Here is a 19,175-nt window from a genome sequence, read left to right on the forward strand (position 1 = left end):
CGCAGGGGTGCGGCGCGGCAGTTGGAGCGCGCAGGCGCGAGCCCGCGGAAGGGTGAGGCGTTCCAGGGGAAGGACCCTAATGGCTTCCGGCTGGCTTCCGGCTCGGCTCCCTGGCGTTGGTGGTTTTTCCTCGGGAAGCTGGAAGAGGACTGCGTGACGACCTTGTCCGGCTACCCCGAAGAAGTCCCTCCTCGTTAGAGCCTTAACTAAGCCTCACTTTCCTCTTGGAGATAACGAGTCCCTTGCACAGTTGTCAGAAGGTAGTAACCGTACACAGAGTGGGCCCTCCGGGAATAGTGATCACTGTGCCCCACCCCGAGCTCCGGGCCCGGCGCTGCGCCAGGTGCTCACCGTTAGCACAGCGTACAATGCAGCGAAAGCTTCCGATTAAAAATATGGCCAGAGTCCCTTCAGCTGGATCTGTCGCTGGAACTTGGAGAAATAGATGACATTTGGGCCACATAAATAGGGTAGCGTAGATTGTAATGCTTGGTTTTATAAAGGTGACCGCTGATTTCTTCTGCCTTTCTATTGCTGTGACAGAGACTTGGCCAAACTTCACAGTTTCCTCCGAGTTCTCGTTCTACTAGGCCCTATTGGGCCCAGTCCCTAGCCTGCGGAGCCTTCGTTTTACCGAGCATCCGGCTAAGTCAGTTTAGGAAGATGCCCCATTCTTGGTATCTGATCAAATGCCTTATCCCCTACTTTTGATGTCTACGTCCTTGGGCTGCCTTTACCAAAAATCCTGTTGAGACAGGTTCGCAAGAATCCCCCAATTTTGCAGTCTCCTTTTGGTACTTTTCCATCCACTAACCCCCTTACTCTGCTTGTTGCTTCTGTCCATCCGCAACTCTCCTTGCTGTATTGGGAGTTGAATTCAATTTTACTGAAGCCGCTCTCCTCTGTTGGAGTAGTACTGAATAAAGTATTTCTTTACTACTTTTAATTGATACCTTTCTTTATTTAACTAACTTCATTCCCTTTTGAGAGCTGTCTGAACTATCGCAAAATACTGAAAAATATGAAAATCTTCATGATTCCTTTAATCAAGCTAAAGTAACCCAGATAGCACCAAACCAAGTAAAAATCTCACTAAAATAATACAAAAACCTTGAAACAGTTTCTCCACCACTACAGGTCATTCTTAAATTAGAAACTACATGAACATATTCATCATAGTTGTTCTGCTATAGAGAAACTGTCCTTGATAAAACTCACAATATGGAGTGTGCAATTTCCAAATAACTATGCAGAGGTATAGAGGGGAGAGGGAGGACAAAGTAAACCACATACACACACAAAAATGAACAAAAATTTGGACAAATGTACATAAGGAGATGGCAGCGATAAATCCAGGTGTATCAGTAGTCACTAGATATGCACATGGACTGAACTTTCCAATCTATAAAACTAGATTTTTAAAAACATAGCTGTATGATAAAACAAGGATACACACATCTTAAAAGTAGAATGTTGGAAAACGGTACACCTGACAAATATTGGCCAAAGTAAATTCATGTGGCTGCATTTAGTTCTATAAGAAATAACATGTTAAAAAAATATTACTAGAAGTAGGGAAGGTGGGCAGCCCGGGTGGCTCAACGGTTTAGCGCCTGCCTTTAGCCCAGGGCCTGATCCTAGAGACCCAGGATCGAATCCCACATCAGGCTCCCTGCATGAAGCCTGCTTCTCCCTCTGCCTGTGTCTCTGCCTCTCTCTCTCTCTCTCTCTGTCTCTCATGAATAAATAAGTAAAAAAAAAAAAAAAAAAAAGAGGTAGGGAAGGTAATTACATAACAATAAAAAGTTATTTCACCAAGAGAAAATAAACTCATAGTTTCGAAGCTATAACAATATAGCTTCAAAATATATAAAGCAAAAATTGACAGAAGAATTGACAAATCCATTACAGATGTATTTTTAACCTGTCATTATCAGTAACTGATAGAAAAGCTACCCACCCCCCATGGCACTAAAATATGGAATTTTTGAATAGCACAATTAATGTGTTTACTTTAATAAATATATAGAATTCTACATTCAAAAATTAATGAAAACACATTTTTAATCATGGTTTTTTAAAAAATGACCTAATGCTAAGCTATGAAGTAGTCTCAAACATTTCAAAGAATTGGTATCATAAAAACCACATAATTTCACAACAATGCCAATTAGACATTGTTTTAAAAGATTTATTTATTTTAGAGAAAGAGAACACAAGCAGGGGGAGTAGCAGAAGGAGAGAACCTCAAGCAGGCTCCAACTCCCTTCTGAGCACGCAGAACCTGGCTGGATCCCATGACCTGAATCGAAATCAAGAGGTGGTGACTTAACTGAGCCACCCAGGCACCCCCTCAATTACACATCTTTTAAAAGACCAGAAACTTCTTTAAAGATTTAGATAAAAGGGAATATTTAGAGATTGGGCCAGTTGTGCTAACAGAGTCTTTTACCAAACTCTGATCAGACTCCTCTGATTTTGTTCAACTGCCCCTCATTGCAGCAAGTACCTCCTTGATACTTGGACCTGAGACTGCCCTTCCCTCCTTGAATTCTCATCCCTGTTTCCTTAACTCAGGGGGACACCCTGTTCTTTGCCTGGATCCCCCTCCTCACTGCATCCTGGGAGCTCCACAGCTCTGATCTGGGGCATCCACGGGGCTCCTGTTCCTCAGTTCCTGCCTCCAGACACTGTGCTATACTCCTGTTATTAAGTCACATGGAGTTCATCTGGCTCTACTCATCTGGTGCTGGAAGTCTGGATCCTGTGCTTTCATCACAGGCATAAGGAGAAACTTGAGATTCTTTATTACCTTAAAATGACATGATTCTAGCTTACTTTCTGGAACATTAGATTATTTTCATTACTGCAATTTCCCCTATTTTAACAGATTCCCATGTAAGACATTAATAGGTTGCCACACATTAAAAGTATCTTTTATTTTTTTAATTTTTAGTTTTTCAATATTTTTTCTCCAACTTGAGTAGAGTTGACACAATGTTACATTAGTCTCATGTATTAATATAGCGATTTGACAAGTCTTTACATTATGCTGGGTTCACAAGTGTAGCTACCATCTATCACCATATAATGCTATTATCTTATCATTGATTATATTCCTTATTCTGTGCCATTTATTCCTTATTCATCCCATAACTAGAATACAATATCTCCCACTCCCCTTCACCTATTTTGCCCATTCGTCTACCCCCTACCCATCAGTTTGTTCTATTTATATTTATAGGTCTGATTCTTTTTTCTTTTTTTGCTTATTCATGTGTTTTTATTTTTTTATTTACTTAAAAAATTATTTTTATTGAAGTTCAATTACCAACATACAGCATAACACCCAAGTGCTCATCCCATCAAGTGCCCCCCTCAGTGCCCAGTGCCCATCACCCAGTCACCCCAACCCCCTGCCTACCTCCCCTTCCGCTACCCCTTGTTCATTTCCCAGAGTTAGGTGTCTCTTGTTTTGTCACCCTCACTAATATTTTCACTCATTTTCTCTCCTTTCCCTTTATTCCATTTCACTATTTCTTATATTCCCCAAAGGAATGAGACCATATAATGTTTGTCCTTTTCCGATTGACTTACTTCACTCAGCATAATACCCTCCAGTTCCATCCACATCGAAGCAAATGGTGGGTAGTTGTCGTTTCTAATGGCTGAGTAATATTCCATTGTATACCTAGACCACATCTTCTTTATCCATTCGTCTTTCGATGGACACCAAGGCTCCTTCCACAGTTTGGCTATTGTGGCCACTGCTGCTATAAATAGCGGGGTGCAGGTGTCCCGGCGTTCCACTGCATCTGTATCTTTGGGGTAAATCCCCAGCAGTACAACTGCTGGGTCGTAGGGCAGGTCTATTTTTAACTCTTTGAGGAACCTCCACACAGTTTTCCAGAGTGGCTGCACCAGTTCACATTCTTGCCAACAGTGCAAGAGGGTTCCCCTTTCTCCACATCCTCTCCAACATTTGTTGTTTCCTCTAGTTAACTTTCCCCATTCTCACTGGTGTGAAGTGGTATCTCATTGTGGTTTTGATTTGTATTTCCCTGAAGGCCAGTGATGCAGAGCATTTTCTCACGTGCTTGTTGGCCATGTCTATGTCTTCCTCTGTGAGATTTCTGTTCATGTCTTTTGCCCATTTCATGATTTGATTGTTTCTTTGGTGTTGAGTTAATAAGTTCTTTATAGATCTTGGAAACTAGCTCTTTATCTGATACGTCATTTGCAAATATCTTCTCCCATTCTGTAGGTTGTCTTTTAGTTTTGTTGACTGTTTCTTTTGCTGTGCAGAAGCTTTTTATCTTGATGAAGTCCCGATAATTCATTTTTGTTTTTGTTTCTCTTGCCTTCATGGATGTATCTGGCAAGAAGTTGCTGTGGCCAAGTTCAAAAAGGGTGTTGCCTGTGTTATCTTCTAGGATTTTGATGGAATCTCTCACATTTAGATCTTTCATCCATTTTGAGTTTATCTTTGTGTGTGGTGTAATAGAATAGTCTAGTTTCATTCTTCTGCACGTGGCTGTCCAATTTTCCCAGCACCATATATTGAAGAGACTGTCTTTTTTCCAGTGGATAATCTTTCCAGCTTTGTCGAATATTAGTTGACCATAGAGTTGAGGGTCCACTTGTGGATTCTCTATTCTGTTGCATTGATCTATGTGTCTGTTTTTGGTGCCAGTACCACACTGTCTTGATGAATACATGTTTGTAGTACAACCTGAAATCTGGCATTGTGAGCTCTGGTTTTCTTTTCTTTTCTTTTCTTTTCTTTTCTTTTCTTTTCTTTTCTTTTCTTTTCTTTCTTTTCTTTTCTTCCTTTCCTTTCCTTTTCTTTTCTTTTTTTTTTCTTTTTTTCTGGCTTTCTTTGTTATATTCCCCTGGCTATTTGGGGTCTTTTCTGATTCCACACAAATCTTAAGATGATTTGTTCCAACTCTCTGAAGAAAGTCCATGGTATTTTGATAGGGATTGCATTAAACGTGTAAATTGCCCTGGGTAACATTGACATTTTCACAATATTAATTCTTCCAATCCATGAGCATGGAATATTTTTCCATCTCTTTGTGTCTTCCTCAATTTCTTTCAGAAGTGTTCTGTAGTTTTGAGGGTATAGATCCTTTACCTCTTTGGTTAGGTTTATTCCTAGGTATCATATGCTTTTGGGTGAAATTGTAAATGGGATTGACTCCTTAATTTCTCTTTCTTCAGTCTCATTGTTAGTGTATAGAAATGCCACTCACTTCTGGGCATTTATTTTGTATCCTGCCACACTGCCGAATTGCTGTATGAGTTCTAGCAATCTTGGGGTGGAGGCTTTTGGGTTTTCTATGTACAGTATCATGTCATCTGCAAAGAGGGGGAGTTTGACTTCTTCTTTGCCAATTTGAATGCCTTTTATTTCTTTTTGTTGCCTGATTGCTGAGGCTAGGACTTCTAGTACTATGTTGAATAGCAGTGATGAGAGTGGACATCCCTGTCGTGTTCCTGATCTTAGGGGAATGGCTCCCAGTGTTTTCCTACTGAGAATGATATTTGCTGTAGGCTTTTCGTAGATGGCTTTTAAGATGTTGGGGAATGTTCCCTCTATCCCTACACTATGAAGAATTTTGATCAGGAATGGATGCTGTATTTTGTCAAATGCTTTCTCTGCATCTATTGAGAGGATCATATGGTTCTTGGTTTTTGTCTTGCTGATATGATGAATCACATTGATTGCTTTACGAGTGTTGAACCAGCCTTGCATCCCAGGGATAAATCCCACTTGGTCATGGTGAATAATCTTCTTAATGTATTGTTGGATCCTATTGGCTAGTATCTTGTTGAGAAATTTTACATCCGTGTTTCTAAGAGATATAGACCAATAATTCTCCTTTTTGGTGGGGTCTCTGTCTGGTTTTGGAATTAAGGTGATGCTGGCCTCATAGAACAAGTTTGGAAGTACTCCATCTCTTTCTATCTTTCCGAACAGCTTTAGTAGAATAGGTATGGTTTCTTCTTTAAACGTTTGATAGAATTCCACAAGGAAGGCATCTGGCCCTGGACTTTTGTGTCTTGAGAGGTTTTTGATGACTGCTTCAATTCCCTCCCTTGTTATCAGCCTGTTCAGGTTTTCTATTTTGTCCTGTTCCAGTTTTGGTAGTTTGTGGTTTTCCAGAAATGCATCCATTTCTTCTAGATTGCCTAAGTTATTGGCGTATAGCTGCTCATAATAAGTTTTTAAAATCGTTTGTATTCCCTTGGTATTGGTTGTGATCTCTCCTTTCTCATTCATGATTTTATTAATTTGAGTCTTTTCTCTCTTCTTTTTAATAAGGCTGGCTAACAGTTGATCTATTTTATTAATTCTTTCAAAGAACCAATTCCTGGTTTTGTTGATCTCTTCCACAGTTCTTCTGGTCTCTATTTCATTGAGTTCTGCTTGAAACTTTATTAATTCTCTTCTTCTGCTGGGTGTAAGATCTATTTGCTGTTTTTTCTCCAGCTCTTTTAGGTGCAAGAGTAGCTTTTGTATTTGAGTTCTTTCCAGTTTCTGGATGGATGCTTGTATTGTGATGTATTTCTCCCTCAGGACTGCTTTTGCTGTATCCCAAAGATTTTGAATGGTTGTATTATTCATTGTCATTAGTTTATATGACTCTTTTTAATTCTTCTCTAATTTCCTGGTTGACCCTTTCATCTTTTAGCAGGATGGTCCTTAACCTCCATGTGTTTGAAATCCTTCCAAACTTCTTGTGATTTAGTTCTAGTTTCAAAGCATTATGGTCTGAAAATATGCAAGGGACAATCCCAACCTTTGGGATCGGTTAAGACATGATTTGTGACCCAGTATGTGATCTATTCTGGAGAAAGTTCCATGTGCACTTTAGAAGATTGTGTATTCAGTTGCGTTTGGATGTAAAGTTCTATAAATATCTATGAAATCCATCTGGTCCAGTGTATCATTTAAAGCTCTTGTTTCTCCGGAGATGTTGTGCTTAGAAGTCCTGTCGATTATAGAAAGCGCTGTGTTCAAGTCACCAAGTATAAGTGTATTATTATCTAAGTATTTCTTCACTTTGGTTATTAATTGATTGATATATTTGGCAGCTCCCACATTCGGGGCATAAATATTCATGATTGTTAGGTCCTCTTGTTGGATAGATCCTTTAAGTATGATATAGTGTCCCTCTTCAGCTCTTACTACAGTCTTTGGGATAAACTTTAATTTATCTGATATAAGGATGGCTACCCCTGCTTTCTTTTGAGGACCATTTGAATGGTAAATGGTTCTCCAACTTTTTATTTTCAGGCTGTAGGTGTTCTTAGGTCTAAAATGAGTCTCTTGGGATCCCTGGGTGGCGCAGCGGTTTGGCGCCTGCCTTTGGCCCAGGGCGCGATCCTGGAGACCCGGGATCGAGTCCCACGTCGGGCTCCCGGTGCATGGAGCCTGCTTCTCCCTCTGCCTGTGTCTCTGCCTCTCTCTCTCTGTGACTATCATGAATAAATAAATAAAATCTTAAAAAAAAATAAATAAAAAAATAAAATGAGTCTCTTGTAGACAGCAAATAATGGGTCTTGCCTTTTTATCCCGTCCGAAACACTGTGCCTTTTGATGGGGTCATTAAGCCCATTCACGTTCAGAGCTACTATTGAAAGATATGAATTTAGTGTCTTCATGATACCTATTCAGTCCCTGTTTTTTTGGATTGTTTCCTTGGACTTCCTCTTTCTTTTACAGAGTCCCCCTTAATATTTCTTGGAGAGCTGGTTTGGTGGTCACATATTCTTTATGGTTCTGCCTATCTTAGAAGCTCTTTATCTTTCCTTCTATTCTGAATGAGAGCCTTGCTGGATAAAGTATTCTTGGCTGCATGTTCTTCTCATTTAGGACCCTAATACTAACCCTAACCTAATACTTCTCCCCATAAAGGTTAGAGATCTCTTGTCTCTTGCTGCTTAAGGATCTTCTCTTTATCTTTGGATTTGCAAGTTTCACTATTAAATGTTGAGGTGTTGAGCAGTTTTTTATTGATTTTAGGGGGGAAATCTCTCAATCTCCTGGATCTGAATGCCTATTTCCCTTCCCAAGTTAGGGAAGTTATCAGCTATGATTTGTTCAAATACACTTTCTGGACCTCTGTCCCTTTTGTCCCCCTCGGGAGCCCCAATTAAACGTAGATTTTTCCTTCTGAGGCTGTGATTTATTTCCCTTAACCTATCCTCATGATCTTTTAATTGTATTTCTCATTTTTCCTCAGCTTCCTTCCTTGCCATCAACTTGTCTTCTACATCACTCACTCATTCTTCTACCTCATTAACCCTCGTCATTAGGACCTCCAGTTTGGATTGCATCTCATTTAATTGATTTTTAATTTCGGCCCGATTAGATCTAAATTCTGCAGTCATGAAGTCTCTTGAATCATTTTATGCTTTTTTCTAGAGCCACCAGTAGCTTTATAATTGTGCTTCTGAATTGGCTTTCTGACATTGAAGTGTAATCCAGATTTTGTAACTCTGTGGGAGAGAGTAGTGTTTCTGATTCTTTCTTTTGTGGTGAGTTTTTCCTTCTAGTCATTTTTCTCAGTGCAGAGTGGCCAAAAGCAAGTTGTACTGGAAAAGGGAGAAAAAGAGAGAAAGAAAAAGGGGGGGGGAGGGGACAAACAAAACAAAAAACAAGGGGGAGTATCCTCTGTGTATAGTGTAAATCCCTCTACTTTCCCTGGAACTTTCCCTGGAACTTTCCAGGGCTGTTTGGTCAATAACTTGCTTTTCCCCTGTCCTTCCAGCTGGTCTTCTCGGGGAGGGGCCTGCTGTGCTGATTCTCAGGTGTGTGCACCTGGGGGAGCTGTCCAGCCCCTGCCAGGTGCACGGCTCAGTGGGAGCTGTTCATCCTGTGAGGCCCCTGCTCAGTCCCAGGTACAAGGTGACACCAGGATGAAGAACAACAGTAGCGGCGGCCAGCTCTCCAGCTCTGGAGTCAGCCCCTGCAGTAACTATCGCAACTCCCAGTCCGCAGGGGCTCCCAGTCCGCAGGGGCTCCCAGTCCGCAGGAGCTCCCAGTCCGCAGGGGCCTGGATGCTCTGGGGGCGGGGTGGGGGGGCGCCGATCTGCACAGCTCGGGGGCGCCCGGCAGCAGGAGCATCCTTTCTGTCCTGTGTGCTCCCGGCCTCTGCCTGTCCCGGGAGCGCTGGATCTTGGGCTGTGTCCCCCAGCGTCCTTGGCTCCGGGGCCTGCGCCACAGGAATCGTGCTGGGGGCCGCGCAGCCCCCTCTGCATGGAGCCGCCGCCTCAGCTGCTCCCAGGGCCCCACCGGGAGCGCACTCCAGCTCTTTAGGGAGTTCGGTCTGCATTGTGTGGTGCGCTCTCCCCCGGGGTTCAGTTCCTCTGTTAGTGACCCCTGGGAGCCTGAGGATATCCCTACCCCTCCTGGGATCCTGTCGAGCTCCCTGCCAGCGCCTTTCCATCTGGGAAGATTGGTAAAGTTTCTGCTCCAGGACTGGGCTCTCCTGTCCTGGGGGCACTCCCCATGGGGCCTTAGCCCAGCTCCTCGCGGGGGCCCCTCCCCCTTGGATGTTTTTTTATTTCTTTATTTTTTTCCGTCTTCCTACCTTCATAGAAGCATGAACTCTTCTCACTGTAGCCTTCCAGCTGTTCTCTCTTTTAAATCTCAGGCCAAATTCATAGGTTTTAAGGATGATTTGAAAGTTATCTAAGTAAGTTGGCAGGGATAGGTGACTTGGGGACCCTACTCTTCCGCCATCTTGCCCCGCCTCTTTTTTGTTTACTTTTTAAAAATATTTTATTTATTTCTTCATGAGAGACACAGAGAAAGTGGCAGAGACATAGGCAGAGGGAGAGGGAGAAGCAGACTCCCTGCAGGGAGCCCAATGCAGGACTCTATCCCAGGACCCCAGGATCATGACCTGAGCCAAAGGCAGATGCTCAGGCACCCTGTTTTTGTTTTTTTAGATGCCACATATGAATGAAATTATATGGCTGACTTAGGGAACCCTCTTACACTGTTGGTGGGAATGCAAACTGGTGCAACCACTGTGGAAAACAGCATGAGGTTTCACAAAAATTAAAAGTAGAAATACCTTATGATCCAATATTTCCACTATTGGGTATTTGCCCATAGAAAACCAAAACACTAACCTGAAAAGATACATGCACCCCTATAGTCACTGCAGCATTATTTACAAGAGCCAAGATATGGAAACAGCCCAAGTGTCCATCACTGATAGATGAATGGATAAGGAAAAGGCAGCATATGTACACAATGGATTATTACTCATCCATAAAAAAGGATAAGCTCAAGCCATGTGTGACAACATGGATGGATGCTAGATGAAATATTAAAAATCTTAAGGCAATGGAAGAAAAACTTAGGGACAAGAGCAGCCTTCTGGTGACAACAATCTAACAGCCACTTTTCTTTTTCTCTGTCTCTCCCACCCCAGCCTAGGACCTTCACCATCCCTAGGTTCCATCCTGGCCCACAGGGCAGCTCCATGGATGACAGGCCTGACTCGGGGTACCTAGAGCTCTGTCTTTGCCCACAGAGCGGAAGGTAAATGAGGTCCCTTACAAGGACACCTATCACATTCCCTGAAACAAAGGAAGAGCCCCTCCAGGCCAGGAATTCCTTAGTCAGAATCCCTTTGTTCGGTCAGTTTTCATATTTTTTTCATTCATGAACTCGAATAATATCCAGATGCACAGATGCTTTCTGACAGGTTTGAGTATGGGGATTGGACATTACTTTGCCCAGTGATGCTAGTTCCTGATCTTCCCATTTAAGGATTTCTCACCTCCCACCAGCAGACCTAAAGGAATGTGTGGGCCTTGTCACTGTAGAAGGAGAGTGTCTGAAAATCACCCAAATATACAGAGTGAGTCATGCCAAGGTGCATCCACATTTTCTGTCCCTTCCAGGCCAGTGCTTGGCAACACCAGGAAATTCAGTTTCCTACAAGAATGGGGAAATCCTTGGAAAGGAGTTTCATCTTGAGTCAAGGAAGAAGAATCACATCCTGACAAGGATAATCACTTTGTGCCCAAGCCCAGGGCCATAAAGAAGAGTAGCAACAATGTCCCCTGATGCTGATGCATTCACAGAATTTACAACAGACTGACTATACAGGAGGCTGACAAATGAACCCTGGCCCATCCTTATGGAGAAGCCCTGCAACAGACCCTGGACCAGAACTGAGAGGAAAGGTCTCCTCAGGTAGGTCTCTTCTAAATTCTACTTTATGGCCCTTTAGTGACCAACAAGGACTGACCCAGCCACTACGTGGTGCCCTGAGTAGGGTGGAGAATTATGAGACCAGCTTCTGCCCATGATTCCATTCTCATTAGACTGGAAAGGACTTAACACTCTGAGCTTGTCCCTGCCTCTCTTTTCTGGTTGTTCCTCAGCAACTGGGCCTGGGTGTCTCAGTTGGTTAAGTATCTGCCTTCAGCTCAGATCATGATCCCAGGGTCCTGGGATTGAATCCTGCATCAGGCTTCCTGCTCAGCTTGGAGTCTGCTTCTCCCCCTCTCACCCTTCTCTGGTCATCCTCTCTCTCAAATTTATAAATAAAATCTTTTTTAAAAATTTAAAAAATAAATGAAATTTTATATTGGCATGATAAAACTGAATGCTGGAAAAAGTAATTGTGTTATTATGGAAGATAGTATATATGTATATTTCTTATCTTTTTCTTAATTGATTTAAAAGTAATAATATAAAAGAATATGCATGTAATGTATTGTCAGGTCTAACATTTAGAAATGTATATTGGTCAATAACAGCACAAAGAAGGTAGGTAGAAGCAAAGCTCTTTGGGGATAAGAAAATTACTCAAGATAGTAACTGGAATCCACAGAAACAAATGAAGAAAACCAAAAATGGTAAATATTGAGGTTAATATAGAAAAGCTATAAATATTTGCTTATTCTCCTATCTTTTCTCAGCTTCTTCAAAAGTTATAACATTACATAATAACCATAACAATGTACTTGTTGGATTTGTAACATTTATAGATGTAGTGTGTGTAACAGAAATGCCACAAAAGGGGGTGAAAAGGAATAATTATATATCTCCCTGGAATTAATTGACAAAAAATCTGAAGCTGATTTTAGTAAACTAAAATGTAGAAGGTAAGCCCTAGAGGAAACACCAAAGAAACAACTTAAAAAATTATAGTGAAAAAGATAGAAATTGAAATGTTATTTTGTAGAATTTCGATTTACTGTAAAACGAATAGAAAAACAAAAAATATATAGAACATATAGAAAAAAAAGCAAAATACAGTTGTAAATAAAACTGTGTCAATAAAAGCCTTAAATGTGAATGGATTATAACACATTCAGAAGGTGAGATTGTCAGTCTAGAGAAGGCAAAACAAGATTGAACCATATACTGTATACAGGAAACATATATTAGATTCAAAGATACAAATAGATTGAAAATAAAAGGATGAATATATTCATGCAGAGAATAATCAAACTAAAGCTGGAGTAGCTATACCAATATAAGACAAGATAGACTTTAAGACAAAAAATATTGGGATACCTGGATGGCTCAGTCAGTGAAGTCTCCAACTCTTGATTTCGACTCAAGTCAGGATCTCAGGGTTGCGAGATCAAGCTGGGTATCAGGCTCTCCAGGAGGCTTGAAGCCTGTTTAGGAGTTTCTCTTTCCCTCTCCCTCTGCACCCCCCCCGCAAAAAAAAAGAATGTTACTAGAGATGAAGAAAGACATTTTGTAGTGATGAAAAAGTCATTCCATTAAGAATATAGAATATAATTAAAGGAGTAAACCATTCTGCATTCTTCTCAGTAATGTATGACTGTTCTGGTTGTACCATATCCTTGTCTGCACTTGGCATTGTCAGTCTTTTAAATTTTAGGCATTCTTTGGTGTTGAGTTTAATAAGTTCTTTATAGATCTTGGAAACTAGCCCTTTATCTGATATGTCATTTGCAAATATCTTCTCCCATTCTGTAGGTTGTCTTTGAGTTTTGTTGACTGTATCCTTTGCTGTGCAAAAGCTTCTTATCTTGATGAAGTCCCAATAGTTCATTTTTGCTTTTGTTTCTTTTGCCTTTGTGGATGTATCTTGCAAGAAGTTACTATGGCCGAGTTCAAAAAGGGTGTTGCCTGTGTTCTTCTCTAGGATTTTGATGGAATCTTGTCTCACATTTAGATCTTTCATCCATTTTGAGTTTATCTTTGTGTATGGTGAAAGAGAGTGGTCTAGTTTCATTCTTCTGCATGTGGATGTCCAATTTTCCCAGCACCATTTATTGAAGAGACTGTCTTTCTTCCAATGGATAGTCTTTCCTCCTTTATCGAATATTAGTTGCCCATAAAGTTCAGGGTCCACTTCTGGATTCTCTATTCTGTTCCACTGATCTATGTGTCTGTTTTTGTGCCAGTACCACACTGTCTTGATGACCACAACACCAAAGAAACAAACAATCCAATCATGAAATGGGCAAAAGACATGAACAGAAATCTCACAGAGGAAGACATAGACATGGCCAACATGCATATGAGAAAATGCTCTGCATCACTTGCCATCAGGGAAATACAAATCAAAACTACAATGAGATACCACCTCACACCAGTGAGAATGGGGAAAATTAACAAGACAGGAAACAACAAATGTTGGAGAGGATGCGGAGAAAAGGGAACCCTCTTACACTGTTGGTGGGAATGTGAACTGGTGCAGCCACTCTGGAAAACTGTGTGGAGGTTCCTCAAACAGTTAAAAATATACCTGCCCTACGACCCAGCAATTGCACTGTTGGGGATTTACCCCAAAGATACAAATGCAATGAAACGCCGGGACACCTGCACCCCGATGTTTCTAGCAGCAATGGCCACTATAGCCAAACTGTGGAAGGAGCCTCGGTGTCCAACGAAAGATGAATGGATAAAGAAGATGTGGTTTATGTATACAATGGAATATTACTCAGCTATTAGAAATGACAAATACCCACCATTTGCTTCAACGTGGATGGAACTGGAGGGTATTATGCTGAGTGAAGTAAGTCAGTCGGAGAAGGACAAACATTATATGTTCTCATTCATTTGGGGAATATAAATAATAGTGAAAGGGAAAATAAGGGAAGGGAGAAGAAATGTGTGGGAAATATCAGAAAGGGAGACAGAACGTAAAGACTGCTAACTCTGGGAAACGAACTAGGGGTGGTAGAAGGGGAGGAGGGCGGGGGGTGGGAGTGAATGGGTGACGGGCACTGGGTATTATTCTGTATGTTAGTAAATTGAACACCAATAAAAAAAATAAAAAAATAAAAAAAAAAAAATTAAAAAAAAAAAATAAATAAAATAAATTTTAGGCATTCTTGGTGCATGTGTGTATATGTGTGCATGTGCGCACATGGATGTGTGATGATGTCTCATGGTTATAATTTGCATTTCCCCAATAATTAATTTTGTTTTTGTTTTTGTTTTTATTTATGATAGACATAGAGAGAGAGGCAGAGACACAGGCAGAGGGAGAAGCAGGCTCCATGCCGGGAGCCTGATGTAGGACTCGATCCCGGGACCCCAGGATCGCGCCCTGGGCCAAAGGCAGGCGCTAAACCGCGGAGCCACCCAGGGATCCCCCAATAATTAATTTTGAATAGCTTTTTATGTGGTTAATTAACATCTGTGTATCTTCTTAGGTGAAGCATTCAGATCTTTTTGGGGGGCCTATTTGTCTGTGAATGTTCTTTATATATTTTGCATTAAAGCCCTTAATCAGAAAAGAAGGTATAGTAATTAAAAACATATACACACCTAATAACAGAGCACTAAAAACATTAAGCAAAAACTGACAGAAAACGGGTCCCCTGGGTGGCTTGGTCAGTTAAGTGTCTAACTCTTGATTTTGGCTCAGGTCATGATCTCAGGGTTATGGGATCGAGCCCCACATCAGGCTCCATGCTAATCAGGGAGCCTGCTTGAGATTCAAATAAATAAACAAATCTTTAAATATATATGGTTGCTTAGGATTGGGGGTATAAAAGGGAATGGGACAGTGATAGCTGGAGTGTGGGGTATTGTTTTGTTTTGTTTGTTGATGAAAATGTTCCACAATTGCCTATGGTGTATTATGCTGAGTAAAAGAAGTCAATCAGAGAAGGACAAACATATGGTCTCATTCATTTGGGGAATATAAAAAATAGTGAAAGGGAATAAAGGGGAAAGAAGAGAAAATGAGTGGGAAATATCAGAGAGGGTGACAGAACATGAGAGACTCCTAACTCTGGGAAATGAAGAAGGGGTGGTGGAAAGGGAAGTAGGCAGGGGGTTGAGGTGACTGGGTGACGGGCACTGAGTGGGGGCACTTGATGGGATGAGCACTGGGTGTTATGCTATATATATTGGCAAATTGAACTCCAATAAAAAGAAATTTTTAAAAAATTGCCTATGGTGATGGCTGCACATACCTTTTGAATATACTAACAACCAGTCCTTTGGGCAAGCCTCCAGAAAGCAAGACACTGACTGCATGGTCCACTTACCTCTTTCCCTCCGAGGTAGAAGCTGAGAGTTGGGAGCTTTCTCCTGAAAGTGCTTTACTAGGCCAGGCAAGGGGAGTGGCTAAGGTGAATAAAATGTCACCAGTTTCACCATCCACCCCATGCATTCTTATTGGCTTTGCACTCACCTGGGGTACTGCAATATCTTAACTGCTTTCTGGAGTTCTCAAAAGCAGTTTGTTCCGTGTCTTTGTTAGTCAGAGTCTCTGTCAGAGAATGAAGGCCTGCTGACATCATTCCTCTGGGTTCAGGGTTCTTTTATTTTGTTGTACCTCTGAGGTTTCTGATGAGAAGTCTACTTTCATTCAATTTTTTTCCCTTTATACACGAGGTGTTATTTTTCTCCCTAACCTTTTTCAAGATTTTTCTTTGACTTTAGTTTCCAGAAGTTTAACTATGATGTGTTTGGTATAGATTTCTTTGGTTTTATGCTTTTGGAGGGTTAACTCAGCTTCTTGAATGCATAGACTTATGTCTCCTGATAAACTTGGGAATTTTCAGCTAAAAATGCTTCAAAGACTTTGCAGGCGAATCTTCTTTCTCCTCTCCTTTCTACACTCAGATGACATGTTAGATCTTTTGTTATAATCCCACAGAACTTGAGGCTCTCTTCATATTTTTTTTCAGTCTATTTTCTCTCCTTCCTTAAGATTGAATAATTTATATTACTTTAAGTCCATAGATACTTTTCTCTTCACCCAGTTCTGCTCTTGAGCCTGTACTCAAGCTTTAAAATTTTCACTTACTATGTTGTCAATTCTAAAATTTCCTTTTGTTTATTTCTGTTCTATTCCTTTGCTTTAAATTTAAATTTCTTAGCTAAGACTCTGCTTTTTGTTCCATATATTTGCATGCATAATTGCTCACTGAAGTATTTTAATGATGGCTGCTTTAAAATCTTTGTTAGAGGGACACCTGATGGCTCAGGGCCATGGGATCTAGTCCCACATCCTGCTCCCCATAAGGAGCCTGCTTCTCCCTCTGCCTGTCTCTGCCCCTCTGTGTCTCTCATGAATAAATATAATCTTTTTAAAAAATAAAATATTTCTTTGATTATTGTAATATATGTAACCAACTTGTTTACATCTTGTCTTTTTTTTCATTCAAGTGATCTTCCTTGTTTCTGGTCTGATAAAAATCTTTTGTTGAAAAAAAAAAGTCTTTTGTTGAATTCTGGACATTTTGAATATTGCTGTGAAACTCTGGATCTTATCTGAATCTTCTGTCACCTGGCTTGCTTTGATACTGCCCTAGCAAAGGAAGAGGAAGTGCTACTTCATTATGGCCATGGAAGGTAGAAGCCCAACTTCCCCATTTAGCCCCCTTTAAATACCCAGGGAGATAAAAGTTTCCTTTTGGTAGAGGTGGGATTTCTAATTCTTTACTAGGCCTTCACTAATATTATTCTGGCTGAGAGGTTAGAGGGCCTTGTAGCTACTCTGGCCTTAGATAACACCATAAAGTGGGATTGTGGCCTCATTACTGCTAGGCTGTAGTGAAAGTTTTCGTTCTGCAGTAGGCTCCTTGGATACCACCCCACAAGGGAGGGGTAGGTGATGCTTTCTTACTGTTGAGTGGGAGTGAGGGACGTCCAGGTTCTTCATATGGTCTCCACTATCATTGCTGAGAAAGTGGGGTGTTTATTGCCAGCCAGGATGGATGCATGTCCTAGCTCTTGGCCTTTTCTGACACCACCCAGCAGGATTTTATGACCCCTCTTTACAGCCTTATAAGCCAGTAAGTCTAAGCTCCTCAATCAGTCTTTGCTGCTGTGGATAGTGATAGGACCAGTTTTTTTTTTTTTTTTTTTTCTATATTGTTTGGTTGGAGTAGAGTGGTTATTGTCTAGGAGTTTGTTTTTTTATCTTCCTAGAGGTACCCCTTCCTTAGCCCTTTGATTAAAGAAAGCATGCTCTTGTTGAGGCTTTGCAATATTTTATTTCTGTCTATTGGTGTTTCTGAGTTCCTGCTTCTTTAGCTCTGAGTCTGGGGCCTATGAGGCAAAAAAAAAAAAACCCTGCAATCACCATATCATTCCTCTTATTCCTGAGGTTCCTACCTGGACCTATCTCCTCTCCACTTTTCAGTCTTTTTCTGTTTGTTTTATATATAATGTATAGGGTTTTCAGATGTACTTAGTGGAGAAAAACAGGGAAAATTATGTCTGTCTATTCTATGTTCTTAAAACAATTTGACTTTTAGGTTGAAAATTTTAGTTCATAATGTATAATTTATTTTATTTAACAATATATGTCAATATTGTTACTAACAATTTGATGAAAATAGGATTTCATTGTAGTTTTTTGTGCTCATCTCAACATGTTTACACAAAAATGCATAGGATGAAAATTTTAAATTTTGAGTTGATCTACACCATTAGGAACCATAATGCAGGAGATGAAACAACATAGTGGAATTCGTAGAGTTGAAACGGCCAGAGACTATGTAACTTGAAGCAGAATGGGGGCAGGAAAATATGCAGGTCTCTTGAGTCTTTGTCCAGCATTCCCACAGAAAGTTTTCTCTCAAAATAAAAAACATTTTCGTATAGCTCTTAGAAAATGTATTCCTGAAACACTTGATTTTATAACCTGAAACATACTGACCTACAATACTAACTGAATTATATCTTCTAATTTCAAAAGTATAATTGCACCTTGATTTTGAAAAATATCACGTGGTCAGCTTCAAGAACTTTATCATCTGTGGCATTTGGCAGAAAAACAGGGCAATGGTCAAGCATCCAGAATAAAGCCAGCCTCTGTTCTTTTTTGCACTTCTCACTGAGAACATTTCTCACAGACTCTCCCAACCCCCACTCCTGAGAACCAGTCTTTCAGCCAGTTTCACGAGCCAGAAATTATCAAATCATCCTTTGGTCTCATCAGACAACATAATCTGCAAAATGACCATTTGTTCCTCAGACATCAACAGTGATTTAATATCTAAAGGATCTTATCCCAGCTATTAACAGTCTCAGACAGCACTCAAGGTCTCTGATAACCTACTTCTAGCTTTCATATCCAATATTATTTTTTTCTCTTATCCTATCAGGAGCCCTCCTATACCAGCAAGGCTGGTTTCCCCACTGGTTCCTACAGGTGCTGTATTCACTCTCCCAATAGTCTTCTGTTCCTCTAGGACACCTCTCCAAGTGTTAGGACTCTATCCATTCTTCAGATTTGAATGATAAAAACTCTGTGCTGAGTTCTTAGAATACAGTCTTGGTCACTTCAGGCTTGTATTTATTAAGGAAGAAACCTGATCTTGTACACACACATACATACACACATGATGATGTATTATGACCAAGTAAGATTTAGTTCAGGACTGTGATACTGGTTAACATAAAAATTCAGTCAATGTTCTTCTCTAGTAAAGTATGAAGAGAAAAACAATATGATCATCTTGATCCAAAGCAGAAAATGAATATGACATAATATTACCATTTATGATAAAAATTCACAGCACACTAGGAATATACGGGAATGTCCTTGTGATTAGAGATATCCACAAATTAAAGCTAATTGTGAGAACACATAGCCACAAATTAAAGCTAACATATTAAATGATAAAATACTGAATATTATTTGTATTCACCATTGCACTGGCATATGCCATATGGTACTATAATG

General features: G+C 40.5%; 1 long non-coding RNA gene across 4 annotated transcripts in view; it reads left to right on the forward strand.

Moving 5' to 3' along the window:
* The window catches only part of LOC144321880 (uncharacterized), a 67,344-nt gene that overhangs the window by 31,784 nt on the left and 16,385 nt on the right, over window positions 1-19,175 (forward strand). For 2 of the 4 annotated variants that reach the window (XR_013387384.1, XR_013387382.1), the window contains exons 2-3: window positions 10,455-10,564; window positions 10,930-11,224. This is a non-coding gene — a long non-coding RNA (uncharacterized LOC144321880). Of the gene's footprint in view, window positions 1-34; window positions 261-10,454; window positions 10,565-10,929; window positions 11,225-19,175 lie in introns of those variants that run through there. The other 2 variants (XR_013387383.1, XR_013387385.1) reach the window with 2 other exon arrangements.

This window comes from Canis aureus, chromosome 10 (genome assembly GCF_053574225.1).
Source record: "Canis aureus isolate CA01 chromosome 10, VMU_Caureus_v.1.0, whole genome shotgun sequence".
Lineage (NCBI taxonomy): Eukaryota > Metazoa > Chordata > Mammalia > Carnivora > Canidae > Canis > Canis aureus.